This window comes from Salvelinus sp. IW2-2015, linkage group LG13 (genome assembly GCF_002910315.2).
Source record: "Salvelinus sp. IW2-2015 linkage group LG13, ASM291031v2, whole genome shotgun sequence".
In the NCBI taxonomy this organism is placed as follows: domain Eukaryota; kingdom Metazoa; phylum Chordata; class Actinopteri; order Salmoniformes; family Salmonidae; genus Salvelinus; species Salvelinus sp. IW2-2015.
Window position 1 is genome coordinate 8566068 of NC_036853.1, and position 13718 is coordinate 8579785.

Here is a 13718-nt window from a genome sequence, read left to right on the forward strand (position 1 = left end):
TCAAGTTATTACATGTTGCGCTATAGCCACCTGCTGGACTGGAGTGCAACATGGCATTTCTCTGTCCTATAAAAGGAAGATTGGTTAAGTTATATTAACGAGTAAGAAACATGCTCTGTGTAGGTTTATCTCAGGTTGAAGAACAATGTCGAGCAGCCTCTGTAGACGGACAACTTCCTCCTGATACTCTGCTACCGTTTTTTCAACGACCCCAAATATCTCATCAGCAGCAGCTGTTAATCTTTTGCTGAGAACTCCTCAACTCTATTTTAGGCATTTTTAAATAATGCACGTTGATTTGCCATCTAGCTGTTCTGTTTTAATCACGTGCGGCATCTGCGACAAAAGGTCATCACTAGCTTCCACACCACAAAGTCATAAACCCCTCCAATTTTTACAATTTCTCTGACCATTTTATTTTAAACCTAACCCTTAGAAAATATGACAAATACAATGTGTTTAGGATTCTCTCAACTCCTGTGGACACCAGAAGGCACCTAAGCACAAAGTAACCAACATTGTGAACACTACTTTAACAACATCAAGATATATAAAGTAGCAGATTTCAACATATTGAGAAATTTGACTCTCAAAACAAAAAACATGTTTTATGTACAGATAGAGGACATAGGTTCAAATGTCTGTTGCGTCATAACTAATATAACTATAATATAACCTATAACTAATGAGCAGGGACTACTGTTGCTCAGAAATCCACTGACTGCTCTCTGTTAGACAGTGATGTGGAGATCTTATGTTCAAGCAGTAATACAGTCAGTCATATCTTATTCACCCAAGAGTTGTGTCCTGAGGTGCATCTCCTCTCACAGGTGAAAGTTAGTGATTACTTACCCTTAACATTGATATGTGACCTTTGTCCTTTTACCATCTCTTTTCTCTTTGATTTTACTGGCTTTAAACCATTCTCCATACCACTTTGAGCTGCAGAACAGACTGGATTGACTGTAGAGAGGGGTTGAGAGACACTGGTTGGTTCTGATTCCCTATAGTCCTCTCCATCGGGTTCTGTTGTGATCTGTTCAGTTGTAGTACTGGGTAGAGTCTCTCTCTCTCTCTCGGTTTCCTTCCTTTTGTGCTTGATGGAGATATGAGAGCTGAGTTGGGTCCTCATCAGTCACTATTCACACAAGCAGAAGTCAAAATGTAGTATTTTAAAAATATATATTTTTATACATTTTTATTAATCGCACATAAAGAACATATACCATACATACACAACATATATTTTCTGTCTTTACAAAGGAGCAAAACTACATTCACATGTTAAGGGTACATTTTGGCTGTATAGAGCAAATATTTCAAGAATCTGAATAAAAATACAATTTGGATAAAGCCACAGAAACAAACAACAAAAAATAAATGACAGAATAAGACCAGTACAATATCTCAGGAACTCCGACCAGACACCTTCATACCTATGCTGTCTATGTTGCAAGATTGATGTAATTCTCTCCATGTCAGCAAGTTTCCCACATAGTCCTCACCACATATCTTTTGAGGGTGCATGTTCATTTTTCCAGCATTTTGTTACACATTTCCTTGCTGCTGCAAAAAGATAATCTATCAATTTAAGTTTAAAGGATTGGATTCACAGGAACAATACCTAGAAGGAGATCACATGAGTCTGGTTGAATAGTAATACCTGTGATGTCCTGTATAACCTTGGAGAATTTCAGACCAAAAAGAACGGATTCAAAATAGAGTCTTTAGTATCAATCTCAATCCCTTTTAAACTGCTCTTCCTCCTGTCTGGTCCTGAGTCACAACAGTAGACACAACAGTAGTAGGCTTGATTACCAACAATGACAAGACAGCCTACAGGGAGGAGGTGAGGGCTCTGGGAGTGTGGTGCCAGGAAAATAACCTCTCCCTCAACATCAACAAAACAAAGGAGATGATTGTGGACTTCAGGAAACAGCAGAGTGAGCACCCCCTATCTACATCGACTGGAATGCAGAAGAGAGAAGGTGGAAACCTTCAAGTTCCTCGGCGTATACATCACTTACAAACTGAAATGGTCCACCCACACAGACAGTGTGGGGAAGGTGCAACAGCGCCTCCTCAACCTCGGGAGGCTGAAGAAATTGGGCGTGGCACCTAAAACCCTCACAAACCTTTACAAATGCACAATTGAGAGCATCCTGTCGGGCTGTATCACCGCCTGGTACGGCAACTGCACCGCCCGCAACCGCAGGGCTCTCCAGAGGGTGGTGCGATCTGCCTAACGCATCACCGGGGGAACCCGGTGTCCAGGTCACCTACAGCACCCGATGTCACAGGAAGGTCAAAAAGATCATCAAGGACAACAACCACCCGAGCTACTGCCTGTTCACCCCGCTATCATCCAGAAGGCAAGGTCAGTACAGGTGCATCAAAGCTGAGAGACTGAAAAACAGACTGTAAAATAGCCATCACTAGCACATTAGAGGCTGCTGCCTATATACATAGACTTGAAATCACTGGCCACTTTAATAAATGGAACACTAGTCACTTTAATAATGTTTACATATCTTGCATTACTCATCTCATATGTATATACTGTATTCTATACTATTCTACTGCATCTTAGTCTATGCCGCTCTGACATTGCTCGTCCATATATCAATATATTTTTAATTAAATTCCTTTACTTAGATTTGTATGTATTGGGTATATGTTGTGAAATTGTTAGATATTACTTGTTAGATATTTACTGCACTGTCGGAGATAGAAACACAAGCATTTTGCTACACCCACAATAACATATGCTAAACACGTGTATCTGACCAATAACAATTGATTTGATTTGAGTTCTTCCTGTTCCTCTTTAATCTGTGTGGCCTCTGGGTCGTCCTGCCCCAGCCTGGGACTCTGCTCCCAGTGCTGCTGCTCAGGGGGGACCACTTCAGATACAGAGAGAGTGAGCAGCTGGAGGTAAGGAGAAAGAATGAAACAGAAAACTCAATGACACATACTGTATGTAACAAGGTAGGAACCAACGTTTTGGTCAGTGTTTCATGTGGGACCCTAATTAGTGATGAAGATGGGAGACGTATCGAATCACCCCATAGCAGAGAGGAAGAGGCGGGCGCCATATATCTAATAATCTGAGGCTGGTGTTAGATTTGGTTGAGTATTGGGATCTATTGGATGACTTCCCTGTTATCTTAGTTTTGGACTTTCAGAAGCATTTAGAGTAATTGTCGAGGTTACCTAGCCAGTTAGAGGTTACCTAGCCAGCTACACTTTCAAACAAAGTCAACAACGCAGCCACTGCTAGCTAGCCTATTTCACCAGCCAGCAGTACTATATCATTTTAGTCAATAAGATTTTTTGCAACGTAAGCTTAACTTTCTGAACATTCGAGACGTGTAGTCCACTTGTCATTCCAATCTCCTTTGCATTAGCGTAGCCTCTTCTGTAGCCTGTCAACTATGTGTCTGTCTATCCCTGTTCTCTCCTCTCTGCACAGACCATACAAACGCTTCACACCGCCGTGAGCCCGCTGCTACTCTAACCTGGGGTCCCAGCGCGCACGACCCACGTGGAGTTCCAGGTCTCAGGCAGCCTCTGGAACTGCCGATCTGCGGCCAACAAAGGCAGATTCATCTCAGCCTATGCTTCCCTCCAGTCCCTCGACTTCTTGGCACTGACGGAAACATGGATTACCACTGATAACACTGCTACTCCTACTGCTCTCTCCTCGTCTGCCCACGTGTTCTCGCACACCCCGAGAGCTTCTGGGTCAGCGGGTGGTGCACTGGCATCCTCATCTTCTCCCAAGTGGACATTCTCTCTTTCTCCCCCTGACCCATCTGTCTATCGCCTCCTTTGAATTCCATGCTGTCACAGTTACCAGCCCTTTCAAGCTTAACATCCTTATCATTTATCGCCCCCCAGGTTCCCTTGGAGAGTTCATCAATGAGCTTGACGCCTTGATAAGTTCCTTTCCTGAGGATGGCTCACCTCTCACGTTCTGGGTGACTTTAACCTCCCCACGTCTACCTTTGACTCATTCTCTCTGCCTCTCCTTTCCACTCCTCTCCTCTTTTGACCTCACCCTCTCACCTTCCCCCCCTACTCACAAGGCAGGCATACGCTTGACCTCATCTTTACTAGATGCTGTTCTTCCACTAATCTCATTGCAACTCCCCTCCAAGTCTCCGACCACTACCTTGTATCCTTTTCCCTCTCGCTCTCATCTAAACACTTCCCACACTGCCCCTACTCGGATGGTATCGCGCCGTCCCAACCTTCGCTCTCTCCCCGCTACTCTCTCCTCTTCCATCTCCTCATCTCTTCCCTCTGCTCAAACCTTCTCCAACCCTATCTCTGATTCTGCCCTCCTCACCTCCTCTCCTCCCTTTCTGCATCCTTTGACTCTCTATGTCCCCTATCCTCCAGGCCGGCTCGGTCCTCCCCTCCTGCTCCGTGGCTCGACGACTCATTCGAGCTCACAGAAACAGGCTCCGGGCAGCCAAGCGGAAATGGAGGAAACTCGCCTCCCTGCGGACCTGGCATCCTTTCACTCCCTCCTCTCTACATTCTCCTCTTCTGTCTTCTGCTGCTAAAGCCAATTTCTACCACTCTAAATTCCAAGCATCTGCCTCTAACCCTAGGAAGCTCTTTGCCACCTTCTCCTCCCTCCTGAATCCTCCTCCCCCCTCCTCCCCCCTCCTCCCTCTCTGCTGATGACTTCGTCAACCATTTTGAAAAAGAAGGTCGACGACATCCGATCCTCGTTTGCTAAGGTCAAACGACACCGCTGTTCTGCCTCACACTGCCCTACCCTGTGCTTTGACCTTCTTTCTCCCCTCTCTCTCCAGAATGAATCTTGCGTATTGTGACGGCCGCCGGCCACACACCTGCCCGCTTGACCCTATCCCCTCCTCTCTCTCCAGACCATTTCCGGAGACCTTCTCCCTTACCTCACCTCGCTCATCAACTCATCCTTGACCGCTGGCTACGTCCCCTCCGTCTTCAAGAGAGCGAGAGTTGCACCCCTTCTGAAAAAAACCTACACTCGATCCCTCCGATGTCAACAACTACAGACCAGTATCCCTTCTTTCTTTTCTCTCCAAAAACTCTTGAACGTGCCGTCCTTGCCAGCTCTCCTGCTATCTCTCTCAGAATGACCTTCTTGATCCAAATCAGTCAGGTTTCAAGACTAGTCATTCAACTGAGACTGCTCTTCCTCTGTGTCACGGAGGCGCTCCGCACTGCTAAAGCTAACTCTCTCTCCTCTGCTCTCATCCTTCTAGACCTATCGGCTGCCTTTGATACTGTGAACCATCAGATCCTCCTCTCCACCCTCTCCGAGCTGGGCATCTTCGGCGCGGCCCACGCTTGGATTGCGTCCTACCTGACAGGCGCTCCTACCAGGTGGCGTGGCGAGAATCTGTCTCCGCACCACGTGCTCTCACCACTGGTGTCCCCCAGGGCTCTGTTCTAGGCCCTCTCCTATTCTCGCTATCACCAAGTCACTTGGCTCTGTCATTTCCTCACATGGTCCTCCTATCATTGCTATGCAGACGACACACAATTAATCTTCTCCTTTCCCCCCTCTGATAACCAGGTGGTGAATCGCACTCTGCATGTCTGGCAGACATATCAGTGTGGATGAGCGGATCACCACCTCAAGCTGAACCTCGGCAAGACGGAGCTGCTCTTCCTCCCGGGGAAGGACTGCCCGTTCCATGATCTCGCCATCACGGTTGACAACTCCATTGTGTCCTCCTCTCAGAGTGCTAAGAACCTTGGAGTGATCCTGGACAACACCCTGTCGTTCTCAACTAACTCAGCGGTGACCCGTTCCTGTAGGTTCATCTCTACAACATTCGCAGAGTACGACCCTCCTCACGACAGAAGGGCGCAGGTCCTAATCCGGCACTTGTCATCTCCCGTCTGGTACTGCAACTCGCTGTTGGCTGGGCTCCTGCCTGTGCCAATTAAACCCCTACAACTCATCCAGAATGCCGCAGCCCGTCTGGTGTTCAACTTTCCCAAGTTCTCTCACGTCACCCCGCTCCTCCGCTCTCTCCACTGGCTTCCAGTTGAAGCTCGATCCGCTACAAGCACATGGTGCTTGCCTACGGAGCTGTGAGGGAACGGCACCTCCGTACCTTCAGGCTCTGATCAGGCCCTACACCAACAAGGCACTGCGTTCATCCACCTCTGGCTGCTTCGCCTCCCTACCTCTGAGGAAGTACAGTTCCCGCTCAGCCCAGTCAAAACTGTTCGCTGCTCTTGGCACCCCAATGGTGGAACAAACTCCCTCACGACGCATCAGGTCAGCGGAGTCAATCACCACCTTCCGGAGACACCTGAAACCCCACCTCTTTAAGGAATACCTAGGATAGGATAAAGTAATCCTTCTAACCCCCCCCCCCTTAAAAGAGTTAGATGCACTATTGTAAAGTGGTTGTTCCACTGGATATCATAAGGTGAATGCACCAATTTGTAAGTCGCTCTGGATAAGAGCGTCTGCTAAATGACTTAAATGTAAATGTAAATGTAAATTTGATACCGTAAGTCCAAATTTGATCTTTGATTGTCTTAAGCATTTGAAGTTTGGTAATTTTTGTTGTTGATGCTTTTAGAACTCAGTATAATGGTGGCAATAGCTGTATCAAACTCTGTCATGGAACATCCTCAAGGTTTAACATTTACAAAGGAATATGACAAGGTTTTCCAATCTCACCTTTATTATTTGTGTTAGTATCTCAAACCTTATGCTCATTAGTTTATCAAAGTCAACTTGAAAGCATTACATTCCAGGCCAGTGAGATCAAGATTTCCTAACTGGTGGATGACATCTCACTTTTTTAATTTTTTAAAAATGTGTCACAAGCTAGATTAGCTTTGGATATTATGAAGCAGTTCTCAAAAATGTCAGGTTTGGTATTAAACCTTTCCAAATGTGAGATGTAACATATCTGAAAAAGATACTGTAACCTAACTCAGTGTAAAGATCACCAAACATCTTAAGGCTGTGAATTATCTTGATTTGAATCCTTTAACTGAATCTATCAAAAATAAATGATCCTCATAGTTAGGGAGGGATTTAAGTCTTCAAGGGAGGGTGCTTTTATCAAAAACTGAGGGGCTATCTCGTGCATCCTATCTTTTTTCATCTACTGACATTCCCAAATCCACATGCTGTACCTTACATAGGCTATTGTACAACTTCATATGGGAAAAAAAGCCACATAAGATAAAAATAGATGTTACCACCAACAAGGTTTGTGATGGCGGTCTAAATGTCTTAGACTTCCCTCTCTTTAATCAGATATCAAAAGTCAACTGGGTTAAAACGTACTTTAAGAAATCCTCATAGTTTCTGGAATATTGTACCTAATTTAGTTTTTCAGAAGCTCAGAGTGCTTAATTTTTTACTACAACGTCCCTATATTGGGGGTAAAATTCCTATGAAATTGGCGGCTTTTCACAAGCAAGCTTTAACGTGCTGGGCTTGATGTATAAACACAACTTTTCACCTCAAATGTTTTATATGGAATAATGGGTAGATATTACATAGAAACAAGACGTTATTTACCGGAATTGGTTCTCGAAAAACATTGTCCTTGTTAGCCAATTAGTTAGTATTAGTGGGAATCTATTTACACGGAGAGAATTTATGTAAATATACAACTTTGAGGTTTCAAGCAAGGAATATGACACTGTTATATTCCTTATATTCCTTGCTATACCTAGTGGGATAAAATGTTTACTTCAGAACAAGGTATATTTTGGAACATTTCCTATTGTAAGCAATATCCAGGTGAATGGCATAGGTTTACTAGATAAGAAATTCAACAATCGTTTATTAAGGGATATTTTCTACAGGAATTCTATTCCTTTTGCTATATTTTGTTGGGCTTCATCGATTGATGTAGACTGGAGCCGTGCTTGGCTCACTCCACACAAATGTATGGTGACCAATAAAGTAAAGGAGATCTCCTTTCAGATTATCCATAGATTCTAACTGTGTAATAGCTTGATTTCTAAATATATACCTGATGTTACCAGTGAATTCAGTTTTTGTGAACTATTAACGGAATCTATTGAACACTTGTTTTGTAATTGTTTACATAGTGAGGTGTTCTGGACTGTTGTTAAACTATATCTTGGCAACAAAATGCATACAGCCATTGAAATATCAAATTTTGACATTATTTTACTATACTTATTCCACAATTGAACGTCAGTATGTCATAAATCTTTATTTTATTAGGAAAATGTTTCATACACAAATCTAAATTTAAGAAGAATTAAAAAAAAAAATGATTTGGAAAACTATTTAGAATCATTAAAACGTATGCAAAACAAAATATTTAAAAGATGTATTCGCTACATGTCTGTATTTGATTTTGATATTATGTGGACTTTCTTTGTGTAATCCCTCTGGCTGTTCTGATTTTGTGTTTTGCATGTTACTGTTCAATAAAAAAAAATATATAATAATAATTAACACTAAAAACAAAATTAGAAAAATATAAAAATATAGATTTAAAAAACAAATAAAAAGAAAGGAAGAAGTGCAAGGGTTTACTCCTCCCAAAATCTGACCACGAATTTAAGATTTTTTTATGGAGGTCAATTAGTGTTGAAATTCTGCAAACAAAAAATGTAATTGCTAATTTGCTAATTGAGGGCAGTGGCGACCTGTCATTTTGTGTCCAACTGCGTGAGGGTTATTTGATTGAGGTTTCCTTTTATTCTTTTTCGATTTGTGATTGTTGCTCTATATTCCACTTTGTCGTTGTCTATAGTTTCACTCAATGCTAGGGGGTTAAGAAATAATGTAAAGCGCAAAGCATTATTTTTATTTGCCAAACAGCTTAAAACAGATTTATGTTTTTTTCAGGAGTCTCATTCAGTTTCCCCGACGTCAACTTCTGGAGATCTCAGTGGGGTAATGATATATGTCTCTCTCATGGTTCTGAACTCTCTGCTGGAGTTATCACTCTAAAGAATCATTTCAATGGAAGTATTTTGCACTCTGACTGTGATCCTTTTGGTCACTTTCTTTGTCTTGTTATCAACTGTAACAACATCATCATTATTATTACCAACATTTATGGTTACAATTCCAAACTTGAATATGATCACTTACTTCAATCTTTAGAAAAGCGTATTCTCCATTGGCTAACCAAGTTCCCGAATGCTTTATTTATAGTAGGTGGGGATTTTAATATATTTCCCCGAATAATTTAATTGATAGATGGCCTCCGGGACAGTCCACTTCTATGAATACAAGTTTGAGGCAGTTTATGGAAAGGCTTGGTATTAGAGATATTTGGAGAGTAAAGTTTCCTAATGACAAGTCTTTCACATGGAGTAATGAGGCATGCTCCAGACAATCACGCGTAGATGTTTGGCTGGTGTCTAAATGTTTTGATTAACAGTGTATTTCTGTTAACATCCTTGCCACTCCCCTTACTGATCATAGAGCTATTTATATTGACATTAAACTTTTTATCTCTGATAATGGCATTGACAGAGCATCCTACTGGAAGCTTAATAGCTCTATATTAAAACATGAGTTGGTCAAGATGGAGATAAACAATTTCATTACACACTTTTGGAACAAAGCTATAAGTGACAATTCATGCAGTAATAACTGGGAACTGTTTAAATATGAGGTTGGAAAATATTAAAGAAAATATGGGACTTTTCTTGCCAAGACAAGGAGAGCTGAAAAGAAAGTGTAATTACAAAGATCACCTCTCTTGTTCAAAAGCCTGTTGAAAGTCTCTCAGAGGAGGACAAGTCTGTTCTGTTTGAGCTACAAAACAAGTTGGATGATATGTATGAACTGAAAGCAGAGGGAGCCTTTGTCAGATCTAGGAAGAAGTGGCTAGAGGAGGGTGAACAAAATTCATCTTATTTTTTCAGGTTAGAAAAATACCACTCTAAAAATAATACAATTCAACAATTAAATATTAATGGTCTCATCACAGATGATTCCAAATTAATCTCTAACTGTAGTTGTAACTTCTACAGGAATTTATATAGTTCTAAGTATTGTGAGGTTTCCTCAACTCTTTTTGACTCTCTGGGGGATGTGAAATCATTTGGGGAGGCTGAGAGGGAACAGTGTAATGACCCTATTATAGTTGAAGAGATCATTTATTCTATTGAACACCTTCAAAATAATAAGTCTCCTGGGACTGATGGTATATCTGCTGAGTTTTACTAAACTTTTTCTCAATAGTTGGCCCCATTTCTGTTGGAGGTGTTTTCTGAAAACATTACAAATAATGCTCTCCCTCCCAGTTTGACTCAAGGTCTGATTACATTAATACCTAAGCCCAAGAAAGACTTGCTTCTACTTGATAATTGGCGTCCAATCTGTCTGCTCAATAATGACTACAAAATATTAGCCTCTATATTTGCAAAAAGAATGAAGGCAGTATTGGACTCATTTATAGAAGAGACCCAATCTGGTTTCATGAGGAATAGACATATATCTAATAATATCCAACTGGTGTTAGACCTTATTGACTATTCTGATTTCATCTTCGAAGATAGTTTTATTGTTTTCTTAGACTTTTATAAAGCCTTCGATACAGTGGAACATGAGTTTCTATTTCTCTCCCTTGAGAAATTTGGTTTTGGGGAATTATTTTGTAGTACTATTAAAACTCTTTATATGAATGGGAACAGTTCAATTCAATTAAATCATGGCACTTCTCCTAGATTTGATTTGAAAAGAGGAATTAGGCAAGGTTGCCCAATTTCGCCTTACCTCTTCCTGCTTGCAACCCAACTTCATACAAGTTCTGTTAAATCCAGCAATATAAAAGGGATCTCTATTGCGGACAGAGATATTATCATAAGTCAACTTGCAGATGACACAACCCTCTTTTGAAAGATGCTGACCAGATTCCTAGAGCTGTTGATGTGATACATATATTTTCCAAAGCATCTGGTCTTTGCCTAAACCTTAATAAGTGTGAATTGTTTGCTGTTAAAGACTGTGTGATAGCCTCTATATGCAATATTCCAGTCAAGGAAAAAGTAACATACCTTGGGATTACCATATCTAAGGATCAACAGGAAATATGCTCATTAATTAAATGTTATACCTATTATTGGAAAAAAGAAAAAAAAGAAGTTGAACCATTGGTTGCAGAGGAATTTATCCTTGAAAGGTCAAGTATTGCTTTCTGAAGCTGAAGGTATCTCCAGACTTACTTAGGTAAAGCGGTTAACCAGGTGCTTTTCAACTTTATCTGAAAAAATCGTACACATTATATTAGGAAATCTGTTGTTATGAACTCATATGAATATGGTGGTCTCAATTTTTTTTGATTTTCCTAGTTTGAATAATACTTAAGATAAATTGGGCTAAACATTTTTTTTAAGAATTCAACTTCAATTTGGAATTTCATCCCTCATCATATCTTCTCCCATTTTGGTGGCCTCAATTTTATGTTACTTTGTAACTGTAACATTGATAAGACTCCTGCAAAATGATCTGCTTTTCATAGACAAGTATTCATAGCGTGGTCGTTAATATATAAACATAATTTTTCCCCGCATAGGTATTTAATTTGGAACAATAAGGACATTTTGTATAGAAACAAGTCTTTCTTTTTTAAGAACTGGTTCAATAATCATATCCTGCTGGTGAGTCAACTTATTAATGCAGAAGAATTGTTACTCAATTATGAGGAATTTTTTATCTCGTTACAATATCCCTGTAACACCTAGAGAGTTCGCCATAGTCTTTGATGCTATTCCATCTGGAACTCTCATTTTATTTAGTGGTGTAGCCAGACCTCACCTTCTTGACCTACCCTCGCTTAATCCAGGTGACTCTCCAATAGAGAAGATATGTTTCTCCTTGCTCCCGCAGAACAACAGATCTATACGTGCTTTATTTCAAAGGGATATTGTATCCATTCCTTAGATCACAAGTTACTGGAATACATTGGTCACTAATATCTGTTGGAAAAAAGTCTGGTTATTACCACACAAATACCTGCTTGTTAACAAGGTCAAAGAGGTCTCTTTCAGAATGATCCATAAGTATTACCCTGCGAATCATTACCTGAAGAAACTCAAAAAAGACATTAACATTGATTGTACTTTTTGTGTTGAGCATCCAGAAACAGTTTTGCATTTATTTTGGCATTGTCTACATGTAAAACAATTATGGAAAGATATTCACAGTTTTATATTTGTTTAATATTCTTGATGACTTTTGTTTGTTATGGGAGAATGTGCTGCTCGGGTTTCCTGAACCATAATAAAGATAAAGAAAAAACAAATTTTACTCTAAATCTACTTGTGCTAATGGCAAATTTCATATTCATAAATGTAAATTCACTAATAAAAAAACACTCTTCCGTGTTTTCTATAAGGATTTCAAGCAGTACATTAAGACCATTCAACATTCTTCTAATAAGAAAGCTGTTAAAACAATCAATATGTCTGTTTCTTTTAAGGTCTTTGTATAATCTTTAATTTGTTGTACCCCTAGCATATGTTATCATTGTCTATTTATGTACTTATTGTATGTATACAGACTTTTCTACATTGGTAATAAAAAATAAATAAATAAACGAAATAGAAATTTTTATTTTATTTTATTGAATAGAAGTTTCGCAATGGTTAGGATGTTACGAAAGCATTGATACAGTATAAGTAGACAAACGTAGCATTTCGGCAACTTACATTACAACTTATGTGCATCTGACCTCTCATTGGCTAGTATGGTATCACCTGATCTTGGCTCCTCCTCCCACCTGCCTTCCATCTTTGAGGACATGTACATACAGTGGGGCAAAAAAGTATTTAGTCAGGCACCAATTGTGCAAGTTCTCCACTTTAAAAGATGAGAGGCCTGTAATTTCCATTTCCATTTCCTAATAATTGCTCCCACAGTTGATTTCTTCAAACCAAGCTGCTTACCTATTGCAGATTCAGTCTTCCCAGCCTGGTGCAGGTCTACAATTTTGTTTCTGGTGTCCTTTGACAGCTCTTTGGTCTTGGCCATAGTGGAGTTTGGAGTGTGACTGTTTGAGGTTGTGGACAGGTGTCTTTATTTACTGATAACAAGTTCAAACAGGTGCCATTATACAGGTAACGAGTGGAGGACAGAGGAGCCTCTTAAAGAAGAAGTTACCTGTCTGTGAGAGCCAGAAATCTTGCTTGTTTGTAGGTACCAAATACTTATTTTCCACCATAATTTGCAAATAAATTCATAAAAATCCTACAATGTGATTTTCTGGATTTTTTTCCCCCATTTTGTCTGTCATAGTTGAAGTGTACCTATGATGAAAATTACAGGCCTCTCTCATCTTTTTAAGTGGGAGAACTTGCACAATTGGTGGCTGACTAAATACTTTTTTGCCCCACTGTATATTGTTGGAGCGGTCACTCAACTATATTGTCAATATAATAATCTTTGCCCATAGTCCTTCTCCGGTGAGAGCTTGGTACTGGAAGTTCCTCTGTGCGTGTGTGTGAGATACTGTTTGAGAAGAAATGTTTAGGGTGTGGTCCATTGTTTACGAAAAGGTATATGTGTTGAGTTCGGCCAGCAGTGAGTTTATTGATGTTTGACAATATTCTATGTGTACAGTATGTAAATATGTTTTCAGTTGGTTTCATTAGAGAGGCTTTGCTGGCTTCGAGGTCCAAGTGATTTATTGGAAGAGCCCTCCCTTACAGTGATTGTCTTTTGAAAATGTATTTTGTAGTCAGGC

General features: G+C 40.4%; 1 long non-coding RNA gene across 1 annotated transcript; it reads right to left on the minus strand.

Annotated features, from left to right (window-relative positions):
* Positions 1-1212: 1212 nt before the first annotated feature.
* On the minus strand, positions 1213-13047 carry LOC139028517 (uncharacterized). The gene is made up of 3 exons (XR_011480734.1): positions 12922-13047; positions 12685-12766; positions 1213-2928 (listed from the first exon to the last, which is right to left on the minus strand). It is a non-coding gene; the product is annotated as an uncharacterized lncRNA (long non-coding RNA).
* Positions 13048-13718: the final 671 nt, after the last annotated feature.